The 23,360-nt window shown below is 42.0% G+C and overlaps 1 long non-coding RNA gene across 1 annotated transcript; it reads right to left on the reverse strand.

Annotated features, from left to right (window-relative positions):
• Positions 1-543: 543 nt before the first annotated feature.
• On the reverse strand, positions 544-5,329 carry LOC145352237 (uncharacterized). Its single transcript, XR_013888516.1, has 3 exons — positions 5,206-5,329; positions 3,768-3,914; positions 544-1,344 (listed from the first exon to the last, which is right to left on the reverse strand). It is a non-coding gene; the product is annotated as an uncharacterized LOC145352237 (long non-coding RNA).
• Positions 5,330-23,360: the final 18,031 nt, after the last annotated feature.

Genomic DNA, 23,360 nt, shown 5'->3' on the forward strand with positions numbered 1-23,360 from the left:
ACACGTCCTCCTGACACTTTGGCGAGAGGAAAATTTCCCAAATGCAGGAGAAAATACTGGAATTTTTCTCTCCCAGCTTTTAAGACAGGTTGAAGGTGGGTTGAACTTTATGACAAACAATGTAGGGAATCCATTTGCGCTTATTATCATCAAACGCATGCTTGTTAAAAGGCTACCTTGCCAGAATTAAGTTTACCCTCCAAACAAAGCTCCCTGCCAGTGAGAATTTGGAATGGTCAGTTTTACAGCTATATAGTAGTGGCATGCACCTGGCAAGCTTCCTCCACAAATTCTGACATTTGTAGATGTTTGTCTTTCTTAGGGACCTTGAATGTCATTAGCAAGCATTGTGCCAAGGCTGGACAGGGGAGGCAGGCTTATGCGGAATGGGTGGAGAGAAAGAGGGGGGTGGAATGTCCAGGGGAAAGGACAGGGAATGTCTGGGAAGGATGAAGTGTGTCCCGGGGAATGTAGAGGAAAGAGTGTTTTTCTTTTTTTTCATTTATGGAATGTGGGCATCAATGCGTTTATTGCCCATCCCTAATCCCTCCTTGAACTGAGTGGCTTGCTAGACCTTTTTGAAGCATCCACATTGCTGTGGCTGTGGAGTCACATGGAGGCCAGACCAGGTAATGACAGCAGATTTCCTACCCTAAAGAACATTAGTGAACCACATGAATTTTTACAATAATTGACAATGGTTTCATGGTCATCATTAGACTTTCAGGAGGGAGTTTTCCTGTCCCACCTGCCACAGGAATCATAGCGGGCGGGGGATGAACCTCGGGTAGGATTTTCCCGTTCTAGGGCGAGCGCAGCTGGAAAATCCCGCCCTCAATTCCAGATTTTTGTTGGATTTAAATTTCACCACCTGCCCTGGAGAAATTTGAACCTGGATCCCCTGGGTTATTGGATTACTGGTCTAGTGATAATACCATTACTCCACCATGTTGTCCTGAGGGTAGAACTCAGGGTACTGTTTATAGGAGGAAACATTCACAGTTGGAGGAGAAAGTGGAGTTCAGTAATGTGGCAGGTGCAGGGAAAGAACCTGACAGGTGAAGGTCTCATCTGAAGGTGGCTTCGATAATGGGAGGGGGTAATTTCAGGGTGAGCATAGGGATCATAATGAGTGTTGGCTCTGAGAGGGTTAAAGCCATCCTCCTGGCTGAACAGTCATGGGTCATGTCATTTGTTTTTCTATGATGCCATGGTAACGCTCTCCCTGGAGTCTCAAGGGTAGTGTCGACATATGGAAAAGTGTCTGCATAAGGTTCCTTGCAGGTGGCTCTCATCATCATGGTCAAAGAGCAGTCTTCATATGTTGTCCATGATGTCCTTTATCTAGAAGGGGACATAGAACAGATGCAAAGCTTAGCCCCATTGGCTCTGAGATTGAGGGAAACCTGTAAAGGAGAAGCTCACTTGCTCTATCACTAAAATTAATGTACACATTCACTGAGGCGTTGATAATGCAGCCTGCAGGCAAGCCTGGTCATGGTTCTAATCTAGATGAGGAGAAGGCTGGCCCATTGTTGATTGACACAGAGTATGAGGAACAAGGGCCTGAGCAGCAAGAGGCTCTGGGGCTTCAATAAGGTCAAGAGGTTGGTGAGCATGGACCACTGCAACTGCGAGCAATGGCCCAGCCAGGGGTGCATTGCTCTTATCTAGAGATGAATGAAAGGCAATACTGGAGGAGGCACCATTATACATCCTGAGACGTGGTTGCTCAGATCTGTGAGCTTCTCCTATACGAGCTGTGGCCAGCAGGAGTAGTGTGTAGCTCCAGGCCTGCAATGAGTGCATTTCTGAGCAGTGCTTTTTAAATGTGATGCCAGGAGCTTCAACTCATAAGGTAACTGTGGGAGCCTTGGTGCCCACTCCACCATGAGATTGGCTGAGCTCCTCGGTGTTGCATAATTAATGCTGAAAAGCGGAAGATTGAGCATGCTCACCTAACGTGTCGCCTAGCAGGAGCAATGCCAACTTTACCACCAGTCACTGGACTTCGGCCTGAATTCTACTGCCACACCCGCCTGAGGCGCGTAAGATTGTACCCGAAGCCAACAGAGAATGCCATTCTGCGAGCCTTGTCTCAGTGGGGGCATGCTGGTAAAATCAAGGCCTTCATCTCCAGAATGGAAAATTCTGCCCTCCATTTGCAAAAGCTGTAAAAGATCTTTTACAAATCTGTTTCAGTTTCTTGTATCTTTTTAGAGAATTTTGCAATATTTTGGGGACCACTCTCCACTCTGCTGGGTGAGTGTAGCTTGACACCTTCCAAGACAAAGCAACACAGATGACCAGCACCTTATCCACCACAGTAAAGGTACACTTCTTCCACCACTGCACACAGTGCAAGCAGGTTGTACCATATTTATTTATTTATATGGTGCAAAGCACATAGGCACTGAATTAAAAACAAGAAAAGTAACAACAACGAAGGTGTTGGCAATCCCAGTGAACAGAGACACATACAGCCAAGCAGAAAAAGAGATTACTGCTTAGAACAAAGAACAAAGAAAATTACAGCACAGGAACAGACCCTTTGGCCCTCCAAGCCTGCACTGACCATGCTGCCTGACTGAATTAAAACCCCCTACCCTTCTGCGGACCATATCCCTCTGTTCCTATCCTATTCATGTACTTGTCAAGATGCCCCTTAAAAGTCACTATCATATCCACTTCCACTACCTCCCCCGGCAATGAATTCCAGGCACCCACTACCCTCTGTATAAAAAATCTGCCTCATACATCTCCTTTAAACCTTGCCCCTCGCACCTTAAACCTGTGCCCCCTAGTAATTGACTCTTCCATCTGGGAAAAAGCTTCTGACTATCCACGCTATCCATGCCTCTCATAGTCTTGTAGACTTCTATAAGGTCTCCCCTCAACCTCCGTCACTCCAGAGAGAACAAACCAAGTTTCTCCAACCCCTCCTCATAGCTAATGCCCTCCATACCAGGCAACATCCTGGTAAATCTTTTCTGTACCCCCGCCAAAGCTTCCACATCCTCCTGATAGTGTGGCAACCAGGAATGAACACTATATTCCAAGTGCGGCCTAACTAAGGTTCTATAAAGCTGCAACATGATTTGCCAATTTTTAAGCTCAATACTCCAGCTGATGAAGACAAGCATGCCATATGTCTTCTTGACTACATTCTCCACTTGCATTGCCACTTTCAATGACCTGTGTACCTGTACACCCAGATCCATCTGCCTATCAATACTCTTAAGGATTCTGCTATTTTCTGAATATTTCCTATCTGTATTCGACCTTCCAAAATGCATTACCTCACATTTGTCTGGATTAAACTCCGTCTGCCATCTCTCCACCCCAAGTCTCCAACTGATCTATATCCTGCTGTATCCTCTGATTGTCCTCATCGCTATCTGCAAATCCACCAACCTTTGTGTCATCCGCAAACTTACTAATCAATCTAGTTACATTTTCCTCCAAATCATTTACATATATTGCAAACAGCAAAGTCCCAAAAAGATGGAAAAAGGTATTCATGAAACAAACAGAAAGGAGCTGTAGCAAAAAGCAAACAAATCAACCGTCGCAGGTCAACGTACAGACATAAAGGTTTCAGGGGAAACACACACAAAATAGTCCAGCAAGATACCACAATCAAGGCACAGAAGATAAAATCAGAGAATACATAAATTATAGCATAATTAAGGACCCACACACCCCAGACATTCACTCTTCCACCTTCTTCTGTCAGGAAAAAAATACAAAAGTCTGAAATCACATACCAACCGACTCAAGAACATCTTCTTCCCTGCTGCCGTCAGACTTTTGAATGGACCCACCTTGCATTAAGTTGATCTTTCTCTTCACCCTGGCTATGACTGTAACACTACATTCTGCACTCTCTCATTTCCTTCTCCATGAACAGTTGTCTACATAGCACAAGAAATAATACTTTTCATTGTATGCTAATACATATGACAATAATAAATCAAATCAAATTAAATGCGCATGCCAAAATATGGCTAGAGATACATCAGGATAACAATATGCAGAGATATGAAGCATAATGACAAGAAAATCTACAGGGACCCAGAAAAGACCCAGCCACAAGAGAAAACATAAAGTGAGACAAAGGGTCTCATTTTAACTTAGGAAAAATCCATTCACTTGCAGAGTTAAAATTGGGCCCACTAATAGAGAGCAAGATATAAGTGTTAAGGAACACACACATATCAGGGAAAATCATTTAAACAGAACACATATTTTCCTAAAGACACAGAACTGAAAATAAGATAAAAAGGATGAGAAAAACATTGGGTCAGTGAGGGACTCAGCAGACTCAGATTTTGTTCTTGGCTCCCAATCCTGTAATTGGGAGGAAATGCAGGAGTGAGAATCCACAAATGGTAGGAACAGAAATCAATTTGAGGGATCAGCCAAGTAAGTGAACATTTCTAGAAGATTTCCTGTGAAGAATCTTCAAAAACATTAAAACAAAAAGTGGCAACAGCTGCCAAAGCATCAGTGTAAGAAGGGGATTAACTTTGTTGATGAAGCACTGAACCCTGTGACTCCCACCCCACCACCACCTAGCCTGTTGCCTGGATGCCATCCCCATTCATCATCCACTCGTGGGCCTCTCTGCGGCCCACATACCAGCTGGAAAATTCTGGTCACTGTGGCCTACATGGTTACCCACAGGTTGTGAGCGAGTAGCAATCATCACTTTCCCCATCCATGACTTGACCCCCTACCTTCCCCGTCCCACTCCCAAAGCAGCCTGGACTCAAGCAAGAAAATGCTGGCAAAATAGCTCATTAATGGTAGTGAGAAACTACTGGTCAACCTGCCTCCAGTCTCCTTGTGAGTGAGGCCATGGGAGACTGACTGGTAAAACACTGAAATCAGTTAGTGTTGTCACCTGCCAGCAGCCTTCAAATTTATAAATTGTATCTATGTGCTCATTGCATGCCTTGCACTAGTAATGCAAATGGACACCACTCTAATAAGGGTTTCCTATTCAAAAAAACCCATCACTTCCACTGAGAGACCTCTCAGCCTCTTCCTGAGATAAATACTTATGCTATATGAACAGCTCAAAGGCTGGGAACCATGCAGCAGGTAACTCACCTCCTGAGCCCCTCCCGTCCCCACCACCCAACACCTGTCCATCATCTGCAAGACAAAATTCAGGAATGTGATGGAATTCTCTCCAATTACCTGAATGAGTGGAACACCAACAATACTCAAAGAATCTCAAAACAATCCAGGACAAAGCATTAACTTAATCAGCCATCCTTCCACCAACTTCAGCATTCATTCCCTCCACCAATGGCAAACAGTGTCAACTGTGTTTACAACTGCAGGATGCATTACAGCAACTTACCAAGGTTCCTTTGATAACTCCTAGTAATTGTGCAATTTCTACCACTTAGAAGGGCAAGGACAACTGATGGGAACACCACCACCTGCAAATTCCATTCCAAGTCATTCACCATTCTGACTTAGAAATATATCCCAATCCCTTCACTGTCATTGGGTGAAAATCTTGAAACACCCTCCCTTAAAGCACAGTGGGTGTACCTAAACAAAACAGCTGTGGTTCAGGAAGGTGGCTCACCTTCTCATAGACAATTAGGAGTAGGTAATAAGCATTGGCCTTTCTGGCAACACTCACACCCCAAGTATGAATTTTTAAAATCCCATTATCATCTTCTTCAGTCAAATAAACTCATGATAAGGGAAAAATAATGCAGATACTAGAAATCTGAAATAAACTCAGGAAATGCTGGAAACATTCAGCAGGTCAGGCAGCATCTTGGAAGAGGGGAAAGAGTTAATGTTTCATGTCTAAGCCCCCTTTATCAGAAAATAAGCCTGTGGTTCTATGTTGGTTGGACAGATCCACAATCTTCTTTTATTGATTTAGGGACATGGGTGTGGCTGATATTCATTGCTCATCCCTAATTGCCCTTCGCTATCAACAGATCCAGGCAGCAGGCGATCAACGGGATCGTCCATCCTGACTGTCTGCCCCTCTTACCGCGGCTATATTCGTGGGCAGGTGTCCCTGGAGAGGGAACATGTGGTGTCCATGGGCACAACTGACACCTTCTGCGCCCGCTGAGCACCGCAGGGGCTGGGGTGTATTATAAACCCCGAGAAGTCACATTATGAGTTAATGTTTTAAGTTTTCTTTCGACCTTGTTTTTAGTTCGGGCTGTTCCCCATCGTTTTGGGGAGCTGTCCCTTTTGTTTTATCCCTGCGTTAATTTGAGTTCTTTATTTGGTTGGTCTTGAAAGATATCCCTAATTGCCCTTGAGAAGATGGTGATTCTTGAACGGGCTGTTGGCTCTGTGGGGTGGCCCCCTCCGGGATCAGAAATCCACCCCAGCTCCCAGCTCTGCTGCTACCTCGCTTTCTGTTTCACTTCCCCCCCCCCCCCCCCCGTTCTGGCATTGGTATTTCAACAGAGGTTTCACCATCTAAACACAAATCCGCCCCTTTCCCCTCTCCCCCGATCTGTTTTATCCCATTGTCCCACTCCCGCTTCTTTAACCTGCTGCTGCCCGCAGCCCCTTTTCCCTCCCTCCACAGCCTCCCCTTCTCCGCGGGTTTAATCCGCCCTTCCTATCGCAGTAGCCGGCGCTCCGCAGCCGGGGTTCAATGCAGCAAACTGTGTTATCGGAGCGTGCACTCGCCGCAGCGAATAGGTAAGGAGCATGTTACAAACTGGCCAGCGATTAGGCTGGGGACTGGGGTGGGAGATGATGGGGAATGTCAGCAAGTTCGGGGAGGAGGGGGGGGGGGGCGGGGGAGAGGGGTCAAGGAACACACTTGTACATGGGGAGTCCACAGAGTACATGGTGGGGGAGGAGGAACACACTTGAACATGGGGAAAGAACATACTAGCACATGGGGTGGGGAGGAATACACTTGTACGTGGGGTGGGGAGGAACACATTTATACATGGGGCAAGAACACACTTGTACATGGGGGGAGTAACACATCTGCATATGGGATGGGGCCACATTTGTACACTGGGGAGAAACACACTTGTACATGCGGGGGATAGGGGGGGTGTGTGGAGGAACGCGCTTGCACATTGGCGAGCACAGGCTACTCTTGGAGAATATGAACAGAAGGATAGGATTGAGGATCCTGGGTGGGTTTGAAGAAAATGTTGGTTGGCAAAAAAGAATCAACTGTGATTTGAAAAGAAAGGAAGCAATGGGGGTGGCAGGTTTCACTGAGTGAAGCGAGCGGAGGCGGATATTGCAGATTTGAACTGTCAGCATGTGGGGAGGAGGATGGGTGAGAGCTAAAAACACAGCAGGACGGGCTCAGCAGGCTCTGGAGCCTCAGAGAAATCAGAAGAATAAGGGAGTAGCAAATAAGCAAACAAAAGTGATAGGAGCTAGACAGAAAACTTAAAACAGAAGTGTTTCAACTACACTCAATGATGAAACTCATAATTTTGGAGAATATTAAATTTTATTCTAGTACGATTATTGTAGTTCACAACAGTTTTATTCAGTCAAGGGGCAGAAATGCATTTTTAAAGATTTAATAAAACATCAGGTGGAAAGCTGCAGTGTTTGAATTCCGCTGATGCAGCTGGTCCTTGGAGAACCATGTTCCCTAAATAAACACCTTATTCTGGGCCAGCCCACTCAAATCAATGCTCTCACCTCACCATACCCCTTGGTAAGAATGAGAATAGTTACCTGGCTATAATCCCGCCTATAGTTTTTCAGAAAAGTAAATATATTCCCAGCACATCCCTAGGCCTCAGACCCAGTTCTTTGCTCTGGTGCCCATCCTGCTGTGCAAAATCATGTGGCGCTCTGCGCTGGAATAAAATAGCCCCAATTCTCAGCTCTCATTCTCCACCAAAGCATAAACTGATTTTCCCCCTCTCATCATTTGTTTCATCCCCATCTTCATATTTGTTACATGCAATTCCTGGTTCACTCCCACCAGTTTCTTATTCAATCTAATAATATCCACATCTTCTGGTTCATTAACACATTTTGCTTCAATCATGTTATATCTATTCCTTGTATTCTAATCATGTTCAGTTACCTTAATAGTTTTCCAGGAAAGCCTATTTTATTACTTCTACTATTGCCTTAATATATTCACACACGCACATTGGATTAAATGTCCAAACTCATTACCAAACATGACCACCGTTTTAATGTCATTAATTAATTTTAATTCATGGCTCAGTTGGCTAATGTGGATCAGAATGGTACCAACAGAATGCAGTTTGACCCCTGTTCTGGCTGGAGTGGATTTGGGACTGACTTCCTTGCCCTAGCATTGGCAGAGATTGCAGTGCTATGGGTCTGACCTGTTTTCAGGCACAGAACCAAAAATGATGAGACTCGTAGATTACATTATAATAAAGTCTACCCATTTGCAGCATACCCTGCAGCTAAAACAGTTTTCTTTTAACATCCCCAGTTTTTTTTAATATAACAAGTCAGTTTTCCAACCAATTCTCTCTCCTGTCTTCATATTGAGATAAGTGGCAGTGTCACTGTTCTACTGAGTTAGTTCAGATCAACCCTATTCTTTTTTGCTACTCTCTGCTTGTTGAAGCAGTTTACTTTCCTTACAGCACTACTGCGGAGGATGACCTACTCCTTCCTCAACAGCAACAGCAATTAGCACTTTAACATAATAAAACACAGCAGAGTTTTTTAAGGGGGAAAGTGAGATAGAGAGGTGAAGGAGCTTATGGAGGGAATTCAAAAGCTCACAGGCTAGGTGTGTGGGCCACCAAGGATGAAGCAAATAAAATCCAGGATGCTAAAAGGGCCAGCGTCAGAGGTGCACAGATATCTTGGAGAGTTTTGTGTCAGAGATGATTTGTTCTAAAATTGAATTGTTGCTTAAGTGGGAGCCACTGTAGATCACTGAGCAAAAGGGCTTATTGAGGAATAGTTGAGGACTCTGGGTCTGTATTCATTGGAATTTTGAAGAATGAGGAGGGATCTTATTGAAACTTACAGGATACTGCGAGGCCTGGAGAGAGTTGACATGGAGAGGATATTTCCACTAGGAGGAAAAATTAGAACCAGAGGGCACAACTTCAGGCTATAGAGATGATCCTTTAAAACAGACATGAGGAGGAGTTTCTTCAGCCAGAGAGTGATGAATCTGTGGAACTCTTTGCTGCAGAAGGCTGTGGAGGTCAGGTCATTGAGTGTCTTTAAGACAGAGATAGATAATTTCTTGATTAATAAGGGGATCAGGGGTTATGGGGAAAAGGCAGGAGAATGGGGATGAGAAAAATATCATCCATGATTGAATGGCAGAGCAGACTCGATGGACCTCTGTGGCCTAATTCTGCTCTTATGGTTGCCAGAGAGAGGAATAGAGTTGATATCTAAGGAGCAAAGTTTGAAGGGCCCATGGACAATAGCTTTAGTCTTTGCAATATTTAACTGGAAGAAAGTTCTGGTTGTTTAGTATAGGATGTCAGACAATCAGTCGGATCTCGAAGAGACAGTAAAGGAGTCTAGAGAGGTGGTAGTGAGATAGAACTGGGCAGCATCGGCATACTAGAAACTAACGTTATCTTATGATGTCGCTGAGGGACAGTTTGTAGATGAGAAATAGGAGGGGGCCAACAATAGATCTCTGGGAGATAAAAGTACTAGATGGTGATCCTCCAGCTATGAATAAAACCAGGTGGGGCAGTTCCTCCCAGCAGAATGATAGTGGTGAGGTGTTGAAGGAGGATGATGGGATTAACTGTGTCAAAGACTGCTGACGGGTCAAGAATGAAGAAGAGATATAGTTTACCTTTGTCAGTCGCATAGCTTGTTATTTGTGATTTTCATTTGCATTCAACCCTGGAAAGCTAGATAACAAGGACACCTATGTCAGGCTCCTATCTATTGACTACAGGTCAGCCTTCAAAATTATTATTCCCACAAAACCCATCTCCAAATCCAATGGCCTGGGCCTCGGCATCTCCCTCTGCGACTGGATCCTGAATTTCCTAACTCACAGACCACAATCAGTAAGGATAGGCAACAACATCTCCTCCACGATTATTCTCAACACTGGTGCTCCGCAAGGCTGTGTTCTCAGCCCTCTACTATAGTCTTTATACACCTATGACTGTGTCGTCAAATTCCCCTCCAATTTGATTTTCAAGTTTGCTGACAACAACATTGTAGTGGGTCGAATCTCAAACAATGTCGAGACAGAGTACAGGAATGAGACAGAGAATCTGGTGAACTGGTGCGGCAACAATAATCTCTCCGTCAATGTCAACAAAACAAAGAAGATTGTCATCGACTTTAGGAAGCGTAAAGGAGAACATGCACCTATCTACATCAACGGGGACAAAGTAGAAAAAGTCGAGAGCTTGAGGTCCAGGTGTCCAGATCACCAACAACCTATCCTGATCCCCCCCATGCCGACACTATAGTTAAGAAAGCCCATCAATGCCTCTACTTTCTCAGAAGAATAAGGAAATTTGGCATGTCAGCTATGACTGTCACCAATTTTTAAAGATGCAAAATAGAAACCATTCTTTCTGATGGTATAGCTCCTGCTCTGCCCAAGACCGCAAGGAACTTCAAAAGGTTGTAAATGTAGCCCAATCCATCACAGAGACCAGCCTCCCATCCATTGACTCTGTCTATACTTCCTGCTGCCTCGGCAAAGCAGCCAGCATAATTAAGGACTCCACGCACTCCGGACATTTTCTCTTCCATCTTCTTCCTTCGAGAAAATGATACAAAAGTCTGAGGTCACGTACCAACCACTGAAGAACAGCTTCTTCCTTGCTGCTGTCAGACTTTTGAATGGACTTTCCTTGCATAAGGTTGATCTTTCTCTACATCATAGCAATAACTGTAACACTATATTCTGCACTCTCTCATTTCCTTCTCTATGAACAGTATGCCTTGTCTGTATAGTGCGCAAGAAACAATACTTTTCACTGTATGTTAATACAGGTGACAATAATAAATCAAATCAAATTTAAATAAATGTATTTTGGTATTCTTACTTGGACAGATTGGAGGGAGTTCTGGGAAAGAAGGGCATATTTTGAGAAGTGACAACACACTCAAAGACTTTGAAAGGAGGTTGGACTAGGGGTGGTAGTTTGCAAGATCCAAAATGCAAAGGTTGTTTTGAAAAGCTATGGGGTGATGACAGCAGACTAGAAGGACAGAGGGAAAACGCCTGAGGAAAACAGCTGAAGAAAGCACAACAATGTCAATTAACATGACAGCCAGGAAAGGAAAGAAGTTGGCTGATGAGTGAGTTAATGAAAATAGGATTTAGAGCAGGAGATGGGTGTCATGAACAAATGAGCTCAGAGTGGATATGAGGCGAGATAGAAGAGACACTAAAGAAAGATGCAAAATCAAGGCTAGGGCAAAGCAGGGTGCCTTATGTGAGGTTTGGCCCAGGAGGCTTTGATAGAGGAGAGAATTACAGAGACAGTGGAGTGGATAATCTCAGTCTTGGTAACAAAGGAATTCATGAGCTTCTCACACTTTTTGTTGAAAGTCAGGGTGCAGGACACAAGGGAAAGATTTTAAGAAGATGGTTTCAAGTAGCCAAAATAAATTGAAGTTTCCCTTGGCATTCCAGGATGATGCTGGAACAGGAGGGAATTTTCACAGATGAAGTCATGATCTGATATTGCTTCATGTCTTTAATCAGGCTTGGCAGAGACTGGCTTAATCAGTTGTCCATCGAAGCCATTCAAATCTACATCCCTTACACTTAAGGGAGTGAGCTGTACCCTCTACATTGCGCCCCCTCCCCCTCACCATTTCTTCCATCAGCCGGCTGATAATAGAAATGATGTTCTTTCAAGTTTATGCCTAGGCATATAATTGGAGTAGCAAACAGGGGGCTGTATGCTGTATTTAAATATGTTACACCTAATGTGGAGATGCTTTACATAGCACTAGATGTGTTGAATGGGAAACATTCTATTCCCCAATGATATAAGTACAAAAACAGTGTTAAAAATAATTATTTGATAAAAATAGCATATTTAATTCTATTTTCCTGTGTTCCTGTCATGAATAATAAGGTATGTATCATCATTTTAATTTTAAAAACTCAAGATTACAGAAAGTGCAAAGATATTGCATTGGCGTGGATATGAGTTTAGATAGAAGCTGCTCAGTTGATCACAGCTTCAGGATGTAATCTTTAAACAGAAATAAGCTTTTAGTTCTCCGTGTGTTTTATACCTCCTCTTATTTCTTGAACTCAAATGCAGAAAGTACATTTTATTTGCACAGTTATTCAGATTCTATTGGTAATGCCGTCAAATCTTAAGGAAAAAGTGGCCCTGAAATCACTTACTAGCTCATGAAATAGAACCATAGAACCTCGACAGTACAGAAAGAGGTCATCCAGCCGGTCGAGTCTGCACCGATTCTCTTAAAGAACATCCCCCCCACTCTTCTGCTCTATCTCCATAGGCATCACATATTTACCATGGCTAATCCATCTAACATATACATGTTTGGACAGTAAGAGATAACTTTAGCATGGCCAGTCCACCTAACCTGCACATCATTGGACAGTGGGAGGAAACCGGAACACTTGGAGGAAACCCACAAAGACGCTGGGAGAACGTGTAAGTTCCACACAGACAGTCACCCAAGGCTGGAATTGAACCTGGTTTCCTGGCACTGTTAAGCAGCAGTGTTAACCACTGTGCCAGTATGCTGCATGAATTTCAAATTCCTTTCTGCTGTTTTAGCTTGGGAGTTAACCTATTTAAAAAATAATGGGTTACGGCTGACAGTGAAAGACTGGAGAGAGTAATTTCAGACAAAGATATTCACACACTAACGTAGCATAACGTAATTTCAGAGTTTTCTGTTTAACAATGTATATCAGGCAGGGTCAATCATCTAATGAAATATCTGAGCATTACCAAACACTTGAAACATTAATTTACAATAGGATCTTTCTTCAGTATTTTTGATCCACTCCACTATTACTTTACAAAGAAGGTAACAACAGCAGAAAGGTTGTTTTGTCAATTGCTGCCTGAATATTCAATTTCAGTCCACATTACTAAAAAGCCTTGTCAAATAACATTCCTGAATTCCAGCCTGGCATGAGAATTATGCTGTGGTCATACAAAAGCTGCTACCCTATATCACTTTGGATGCGCTGTGGGATTATGAACAATGGTCACTAGTTTAGTGTGCAGAATCAGGACAAACCACCTCTGTATCGGACTGAATACAAGTATTAATTTCAACGGTGTACTGTTGGAGATTTATATTAGGACTTGGTATTTGAACAAGATTTAAAAGCCTTAAAAACAGACACTTTAGAAGTGCCAGTCACGTTCAGAAATGTTAGTAGTTCTGCTGTCTCCACATTAATTATGTTAGTTTTACATTAGCATTCCAAAAATTTATTCCACAGTTGAAGCAAATATGGAGTTTGGCTGCTTAAGAACTACATTGGAAGACGGACACTTAAGTCAGAGCTACCTGATTTCTCACAAAAATCATTAAACATTATTCTGCATGACAAGTGACCACAGTAGTGGTATTGATAATATAGGAAAGGGCATTTGTGGCTCTCAGAGGGCAGCTTGTTGTCACTAGATGATGTTGCATAGTGGGTAGAAGGTATTTTTCATTCTTGTTCTCTTCACTGTGAAGTGAAATTTTAAAAATAGAATCTTATTTGGAAGTCAATATCTGCCGGTATTAAAATGAAAATGTTCAATCTGAACAGTAAAACTTTTCGGTACCAACGCTGTTTCCTTCTTTCCACTATTGAAGGCAGAGTAACAGGAATCAGCAGTTTATTCATGAAGAGCACAGTCTTGCATCACTGTATCCCTTCAGCAACACATTCTTTTGTGATGGTCAGCAAAAAAAAGTAATAAAAATTGCTGCAGTACTAGAAATGCCATTGCTTCATGTGACTGGAATCAATACCAAGAAAATCACAACTTAGCTGAATTTGACCTACGAAAAACTACATTACATACTTTGGGGGAGTTAAATGGTGTCTCTGTCCTGAACATATTCAATTACTGAGCCTCCACAGCTGAGTGTGGTAGAAAATGTCAAAGATTTACCACCTTCTGAATGAAGAAATTACTCCTCAATTCACTCCTCGCAAAGTTATTCTGAGGTTGTGTCCCTGGTACAAGAAACCGTTCACAGGGGGTTGAGCTATGAGGAGAGGCTGAATAAACTAGGCTTGTACTCGTTGGAGTTTAGAAGAATGAGGGGAGATCTCATTGAGACGTATAAGATGATGAATGGGATGGATAGGATAGAGGTGGAAAGACTCTTCCCGCTCAAAAAAGACAGTAGGACTAGGGGGCACAGCCTCAAGATAAAGGGGGGGCAGTTCAGAACGGAGTTGAGGAGGAACTTCTTCACTCAAAGGGTGGTGAATCTCTGGAATTCTCTGCCCGTTGAAGTGGTGGAGGCTGCCTCGCTAAATATTTTTAAGAAGCGGGTTGATGGGTTTTTGATAAGAGAGGGGATTAAGGGTTATGGGGAGAGGGCGGGAAAGTGGAACTGAGCCACGACAGATCAGCCATGATCTTATTGAATGGCGGGGCAGGCTCGAAGGGCCAGATGGCCTACTCCTGCTCCTATTTCTTATGTTCTTATGTTCTTATGTTCTTAAATACTTTGCAACCACAGCATATAAGACAACCTTGAATGATAACCATGTTAAATGAAAGTAAACAAAAGATTCTTCGTAAGTCTGAAAAAATGCAGTGTAGGATATCTGAGACATTGGAAACAAGTTGAAATTTATATTTTCTAAACAATTTTTTGACTGGTTTATGGAAAAACTGAGCATTTTTACATTATAACTATTTTTATGAAAGCCCAGTATGGTCATTTATTTGGTGAGTTTGAGCTAAGCACATTAGGAGAATTCCAACTTCAAATTCTGGTCGGCATTCAGTTTCCAAGGCCAAAATCTTTGGGCTGTTAATGTCCGTGGGATATTCCAATCCTCCTGATGGCACACCCCTGCTGCAAGCTTCCTGGTGGTGTAGGGTGGATCCAATGGGAAATCCCATTGACAGTGATGTGAGGAGAAGATCTCACCGCCAGCGAATGGGGCATCCTGGGGGTGACCTAGGCTGGAATTTTCTGACCTTTCACGCCAGCGGGATCTTTGGACCTGCTGATGCACACCCCTATCGTGGGTTTCCTTGCAGCATGGAGTGGTTTCAATGGGAAACACACAACAGGAAGGATAGAAAATCTCACCCCTAATCTCCACTTAGGCATTGGTAAGGTCACTATAGTTGACCCCATATAATTGGTTTGTGTTCTTGCTCCTGATATATAAAGCAATGCCTGCTTGAAGTAAACAAGTGTAGATGTTGAGTGAGGAACGCTGGGTTCAATTATGATAGTACCATCTGTCATACACGATTCACATGTGAATAAGAGCATCAAAAAGCAAAATATTGCAGATGTTGGAAACACTCAGCAGGTCTGGTAGCATCTGTGGAAAGGGAAACAGAGTTAACATTCCAGCTCTGTAACCTATCATCAGAATAACAGCCTAACAGCATGGGTGCACGGTATTGGAATATGTCTCGGTCATGTAACAGTTTCTCAGCAAGTGTTAATTATCTTTGATGGGGCAAAGAAGGAGACAATATAGGCACAAAAACACTATAATGGAATTACTGCTTCTATCATTGTGTCACAGGCTGGCTGTGAAATAGGGTCAGGATGTAGGTGGCTCTAGTCTGTTTGATTCATCCACTTTGAAGATCTTTGTGCTAACAAATATTCAAGGGTGCTGTTCCAATCAAATTCACTAACGAAAGATTTTATTTTAATCAACATAAATGTTAATGGTAGTTGCAACATCAAAAAAGGAAGGACTTTACAACATTCTACGATCTCCTCTTTCTGTAAGTTGTTTTCTACCCTTATTCCTTTGATCAACACATGCTGACACCATCTGTGACTCAGAGATAGAGAAAGTGACCCTGCTTAGTCAGTGCACAACAGGGGAATCCCATTGCTGCATCTTATTTTAATACAACTGTTACCAAGAGATCCATGAAGTTCAATAACAGTAATTATTTTCAAAGCAAAAACAATAAAACCACACAGAGCTGTTGTAAGTTTAACTGTATATTATTACATTGAGAAATACTGAAGTAGGTATTCACAATGGTCCAAAATATATTTACATCTGTTCACAGTTCAGAATTATTTCATAATTAGCTCAGTTAAGAAGCTGAATAACAATAATATCCATATAGAAATATTTCAGCTTTCAGATATGTGAAGTGAAAAGTCTTTGAATTATAATCCCCGGGATATTAATATTTATATATTTTTGCTACTTCTGAAAACACTGGCTTAAACTGGATTCTATTCTCACTCAAAATGTACACATTCATTTCCTAGCAAGAATCAATGAACTATAATCAAGAAAGGAAAGCTTGATTGATGTTTGTCCTCTCAGACCCAATGTAATGTTGTATGTCTATCATAGCCCCAGCTAAAATAAGCTAGCTCAACATGACAGATTGATCTTGAGACCTTCTTAATTTGTATGACTCAAATTCACACCAAACTGTGTACTTATCAAGTAAGCAGTTGCGACAGCGGCGTGTTAAATTTTTGCTTGCTGCAAAAATTTCAGAATCTCATTTTATTTATTAGTTGATAGCCTTCTGGACAGGCTAACTTGAGAGGGTTTAAACTAATTCTACAGGGAGGTTGGGTACCAAGATTTATATTAAAAACTAGAAAAAAGATACATAGAGGATTGAGAGATAGAAATCATAGAATAGAATCCTGACAGTGCTTGCACCAACAACAATCCCACCCAGGTCCTATCCCCATAACCCCAAGTATTTTACCCACTAATTCCTCTGACACTAAGGGGCATTTTAGCGTGGCCAATCAACCTAACCCACACATCTTTGGAGTGTGGGAGGAAATCAGAGCACCCAGAGGAAATGCATGCAGTCACAGGGAGAATGTGCAAACTCCACACAGATAGTAACTCAAGCCAGGGATCAAACCTTGGCATTGTGAGGCAGCAGTGCTAACCACCGTGCCACCATGCTGTCCGTGGGCAGAAGGCAATAATGCAGAATGAGGTGGGATCATAAAAATACAAAAAGGTCTATTGTTAAGATTGAACTGCAAGTGAGTAAATGCACAGAGTATGGTTAATAATGCCCTGTGGGGAAGGAAATCTGCCTTCCTTACCTTTTCTGATCAACATGTGACTCCAGATCCACAGAAATGCAATAAACTCTTAAATGCCCTCTGAAATGGCCTGGCGAGCCACTCAATTGTATCAAACTGCTGAAAAGTCAATATGGAATGAAACCAAACAGGCCACCTGGTATTGACCTATAGGCAGGGAAAACGATAAATCCAATCCTGTCAGGCCTGCAAAGTCTTCTTTACTGACGTCAGGGGACGTGTGTCAAAATTGGGAGTGCTGTCTCACAGGCTAGTTAAGCAATAACCTGACATAATCATACTCACAGAATGATGCCTTACAGAAAAGGCCCCCAGCCACCACCATCACCATTGTCACAGCTAATCCCAGGTGAGCCTCCTCCCCGCTAAATTTGCTATCCTGCCTCCAATTTGTTAAATTCCAGATGTGATATCCCCAAATTGTTTATGCTCCAAGGCGAGACAGGGTGAACTGTCTCCCTTTCTTTATTCAAGCTCCTTGGTTGGTGTCACAACAAGATTACTTCAAAAAGGATCCCTTCTCTTGTGGATACCTTTTCCCGGTCCCAATATATTTATATTTAAAAGGAACTGGCTTTCTTGAGTTAATTTTCATTGCAGACTTTGTATCAGTTCAGTGTAAAATATAGAACTCTACTTCTGCATTTTTGGAAGCTTGATGAATGTTAATGAAGTTAAAGAATTGTTAAGAAAACTGGTAGCTACACACATAACAAAGCAATCCATTTTCAAAGCTAATCTTTTTTGATAAATCTTAATTTCATCTTCAGCCTGTGCCACAAATTCTGACCAGCTCTGATAAAAAGCCACTGATGTGAAACGTTAACTCTTTTTCTCTCTTCACAGTTACTGCCTGACTTCCTGCAGCATTTCTTCTTTTTATCTTTTCTCCCTTACCCCTGACACTATCCATATTCCTGGAGACTGTCTCAGGCTGAGTCACTGATTCAAATTTCAGTGTTCTGTTAGACCCTGAACAGCGTTTCTGAGCCCATATCATCTCAATTGCAAAGACAACCCACTGAGAATCATAGAATTGCTGCAGTGCAAAAGGAGGTCATTCAGCCCATCAAGTCTGCACTGACTCATACTCTGGTGTACCCCATAACCCCACATATTTACCTCGCTAATCCCCCTAATCTATATATATAGGAACACTAAAGGGCAGTTTAGCATGACCAGTCAACCTAACCTGCATATCTTTGGACTGTGGAAGGAACCCAGAGCACCGGAAGGAAACACACGCAGACACGGGGAGAACGTGCAAACTCCACACAGTCACCCAAAGCCAGGTCCCTGGCACTGTAAGGCAGCAGCGTTAGCCACTGTGCCACCATGCCATCCACTACCACAAAATAAAAACATTAGTAATGTCTACCTTTACCCCAACCTATCCAGCAGTAAAACCTTCATAAAAACCTTTATTATCTCCAGACTCAACTATACCAATGGCAGGTTCTATTCTCCACTTTCAGACATTTCAGCATATATGGCTTCAACTTGTATGCTGTACTAGATGCTATTTGTCCAAGAACCCACCTTCACTGACCTAATTTTCTCCTGAAGATCCCACTTTGATTTGATTTATTATTGTCACATGTATTAGTATACAGCAAAAAGTATTGTTTTTTGTGCGCTATCCAGACAAAGCATACCATTCACAGAGAAGGAAACAAGAAAGTGCAGAATGTAGTGTTACAGTCATAGCTAGGGTGTAGAGAAAGATCAACTCAATGCAAGGTAGGTCCATTTAAAAGTCTGATAGCAGCAGGGAAGAAGCTGATCTTGACTATGTGACCACAGACTTCTGTATCTTTTTCTCAACAGAAGAAGGTGGAAGAGAGAATGTCCGGGGTGCATGGGGTCCTTAATTATGCTGGCTGCTTTGCCAAGGCAGCAGGAAGTATAGATGAAGTCAATGGATGGGAGGCTGCTTTGCGTGACGGATTGGGCTACATTCATGATCTTTTGTAGTTTCTTGTATTTCACATTTTTACTGGTGTTAAATGATTTTAGTGGCCTGTTTAGGGTCTTAATAATCCAGTTGCTATGCGACCCATTTTTTTAAAAAAAGGGAATATTAATAGTTTCATGTAGCATTAGAATATTGTTAAGAGAGTATTGTCATTGTTTCAGGAACTGCTTGTGCAGGCTCAGTTCCAAAATTGTTTCAATAGTTGCTATATTGGCCATCAGGAAAGTTTTTTATGAGAGTCAGTATTCAATAAGATTCTATTGTTGTTTCAAACTGCATCCTGTTATACCATTAAACAACCAATGCAGCAAGAAATAGTGATGGTGTTTGCATTGAAAGCCATTTTTTAAATGAACATTTTTTTCAAAAAAATCACAAAATCAATAATTTCTTGATGTTGATAAGGCACCAATAATGTCACTATCCACTTATTGTTTACTAATCTGGTATACTAATTCCAGGATTATGAGTCTCCTTGAGAAAACTATAGTTGTGAATATACAACTGATAACTTTGTTACATTTCCAGCTCTTGACATTGTAGTACATATAGTGCATAAAATGTTTCAAAACATGGACTTTAACGTGCAGTTATCCACCGGATCCTCGTGTATAGACTTCAGTGCAATTCAAAAACTAGTTACTCTGTTGGAAACATATCCTGTTCCATATCTAGAGAACTGCTTTATCATTGAACTCTAAACATGAAAGAACTTTAACTTGAGCTTTAAAAACCTTTAAATACTTGTCTCAGCTGCCAGAAATACCAAAGTATAAAAGCCACCCTTGCATTTCCTAATTATTTCTCCCAAGAACAGGGTCAAACATCCTGATTTATGCTCTCTCAATCTCGCTAACTCTCAAATAGTTCATGAGATTGCAAGAAAATAGATCAGAACAAGGTCAAATGATTTCCCCCTCCCCTGAAGTTTCATTAATTATTATTCCAGGATGTAATATTCAATAACCTCAATCTTAGATTCCCAGCCTCCTCCCTTCAGAAATTGTTGAATATGTTAACTCAGTAAAAACCAAATTAAGGTCATTGTAGCAGTACATCATTTTTATTTAGCAATAGGTTGTAGCAAATTTCTTCAATTTATGTCTTCAATACACATATATATTGTCAATTCCAGAATTTTATAAATCATTTTACATATCTGAAATCAACCCACCCTACATTTTCCTTATGTATTTCCCATTTTTGTCCTGTTGGTGGAATTTTTAACATGGAACAGTATTTTGTTTTGTTGCATTGTCTCAATTAGACATCTTGTGATTGTGTGTAAAATCCAAGAAGGAAGTTTAACTTTATTGTAAGGTTATATGGGGAGAATTTTCTCATCCTGCCTACCACTGGAATCTTAGCAGGCAGGGAGTGGATCATGCAAAGGATCATTGACCTAGGGCGGGTTTTCTGGTTTTGGGAAGAGCAGGGCCAGAAAATCCTGCCCATTGTCTCTACACGAGCCTTTGATTAGGGGTAGGAAGAGCTAAAATCTACTGCAGAAACACCTTTCTGGTGTTCTCAGCCCTGTAGTATTTCTTTTTACTGAACTGATTCCTTTTTACTGAACTTAGAGGCCAAACACCATAGCCTTATTTTTCTTTTTACTGTCTTTGAAGAGCTTAACTGTAAATATAATGTCCCAATTAAAGTAAAGGGGAAAACATAATGTAGGAAATAATAGGCCAGTTAGCTTCACACTGGAATCAATTTCTGGAATACATTTCTAAAGATGAAGTCGTAGAGCATTTAGAAAATCATAATACAATCAAGCAAAGTTGAGTGGTTTAACGCAACAAATTTATTGGAGTTTTTGAAGGTGGATAGAGGAACCATAGATGTCATATTTACATTTCCAAAAGGCATCTGATAACGTGCCACATAAAAGATTATTGCAAAATGTAAGCTCATGGTGTTGGACGTAATACATCAGTATGTATAGAGGTTTAGCTAACTAACAGAAAGGAGAGGGTCTGGATAAATTGGACTTTTTCTGGTTGATAAACTGTAAGTAATGGGGTCCCACAGGGATCAAGATTGTAATATCTTGGAAAGAGTGGTGGCCACCAAATGGAGTTACTGAAGAACTATTTATTAACAGGAATAACCACATACAGAGAGTAAGAAAGATGCTACCAATTACTTTGACTCCAGTCTCCAGACTGCATGGAAGAGCCCGCACTCATTCCCCTTTTTCCATGCTTTAGCCTGATTGGCTGAATGGGTCACATGACCTTCCAAAACCTCACTACTTGAAGGAGCTCTGTAAGACAACCCTCCCTCTTTAAATCCCTTATTTACACATACCAACAAAAGTTAAGCTATTTACAATATAATGCCATAAATGAATTATTTAACACAGTCCATTATAAATTCAATCTGTCAGGGATTTCCGCTTGCTCTGGGAATGATGCAGCTCAACTGGAAGTGCTCAACAGCAGGGGTAGATTCAGTTTGATTTTCAGAAATCAGATTTCCAACTTGTAATAGTGCATCAATGAAGATTACTTCTCCAGTTCACTACTGGAACACTACTCGACTCTTCCTCTGGCTGACTTATTTCCACATTGCTTTCAACCACAACAACATCACTCGTGGGCATACTTGGAGTGGACTTTCCCACTTGTTCGCTATACGACTTCCTTCTTCTCAAGTGATCTAGATCAGTGTTGTTTGAACATTTTGTTTCCGGGGACCCACTTTTACCATAGACCGTCCTTTGTTACCCTTGTCACATTTACTTACCACTTGTTTCTAGCATTTTCATTTGTGTAACAAAATGACCCATGTTGGCCTACTAGAAAGGAAAAGAAAATTGGTGCCCAGTGAATTGGTGTCAAATGCACACACGGGATCTGTTTATTCTTGCCTCATGTGGTCATATACTGTACTACAATGAGAATTTACCCAGAGGGAAAACAGAAAAGATCGTTGGGAATCCTTTATTGCGACCATTTTTCAACATCCTGAAACCCACTTGCGGGTTGTGGTCCCCACTTTGAGAAACACCTATCTAGATCCTTCTTCAGTATTTTACCTTGAACTTCTACTTCATACGATACCAGGCCCATCCTGGCCACAACAATACCTGGGACCCAACTCTCACCAGTCCCAAACTTTTAGCATCCACTTCCAATGTTCTCTCAGGCTTTGTTGAATCATGATGTTTCCTTTGCACACTCTGGTTTGCCTCCACCTTGCCTGCCAAGTTTGGAAACACCAGGTCCAACTTGGTTCGTATATGCCTACCCATCAGCAACTTGGCAGGAGTTACTCTGGTGATCATGTGGGGTGCTGGTGTTGCTTTTATATGGCTGCTTTAAAATCCATCAGCCAATCCATTTGAGGAGGGGTGGTATGGTGCTGTACATTTATGTTTAATGCCGTTTGATGACACAAAATGTTGGAACTACTTGTGGATAAATGCTGTCCCATTGTTCGAAACCAACACCTACGGCAAACCATGGGTAGCGAAGGTTTGCCTTAACATTTCCACTGTGGCATCCATGAGGTGTTGTGGGTCATCAGCAGCAAGAATTTTATTCAACCACAACCTGTAGCCTAGCATATCCCCCCACTCTACCAGCAAGGCAGGAAATCAACCCTGGTTCAATAAATTGTGTCAAAGGGCATGCCAGGAGCATCACCAGGCATAACTAAAAATCAGATGTCAACCTGGTGAAGATACCATACAGGGCTATTCCAGTGCCAAACAGCATAAGCAGCAAGTCATATACATGGAGATAAGCAATTCCACAACCAACATATCAGATCTAAGCTCTTTCGTCCTGCCAAATGGTCGTGGACAATTAAATAACTCACTGGAAGAGGCAGCTCCACAAATATCCCCATCCTTAATGATGAAAGAGTCGAGCACATCAGTGCATAAGGCTGAAGCATTTGCAACAACCTACCAAGTGGGTGATCCATTTCAACCTCCTCTGGAGGTCCCCAGCATCACAGATGTCAATCTTCAAGAGATGGTATCAAGAGATGGCTAAAGGCACTAGATACTGTAATGGAAGGAGTCATCCAGAGCTATCAAGCAGCATTTGTTTAGCAATAACCTGATCACCGACTCTCCGTTTGGATTATGCCAGGTTCACTCAGCTCTTGACCTCATTATAGCCTAGAGTCAAACATGGAC

Source organism: Carcharhinus amblyrhynchos, chromosome 14, assembly GCF_965287045.1.
Source record: "Carcharhinus amblyrhynchos chromosome 14, sCarAmb.v2.hapA, whole genome shotgun sequence".
Lineage (NCBI taxonomy): Eukaryota > Metazoa > Chordata > Chondrichthyes > Carcharhiniformes > Carcharhinidae > Carcharhinus > Carcharhinus amblyrhynchos.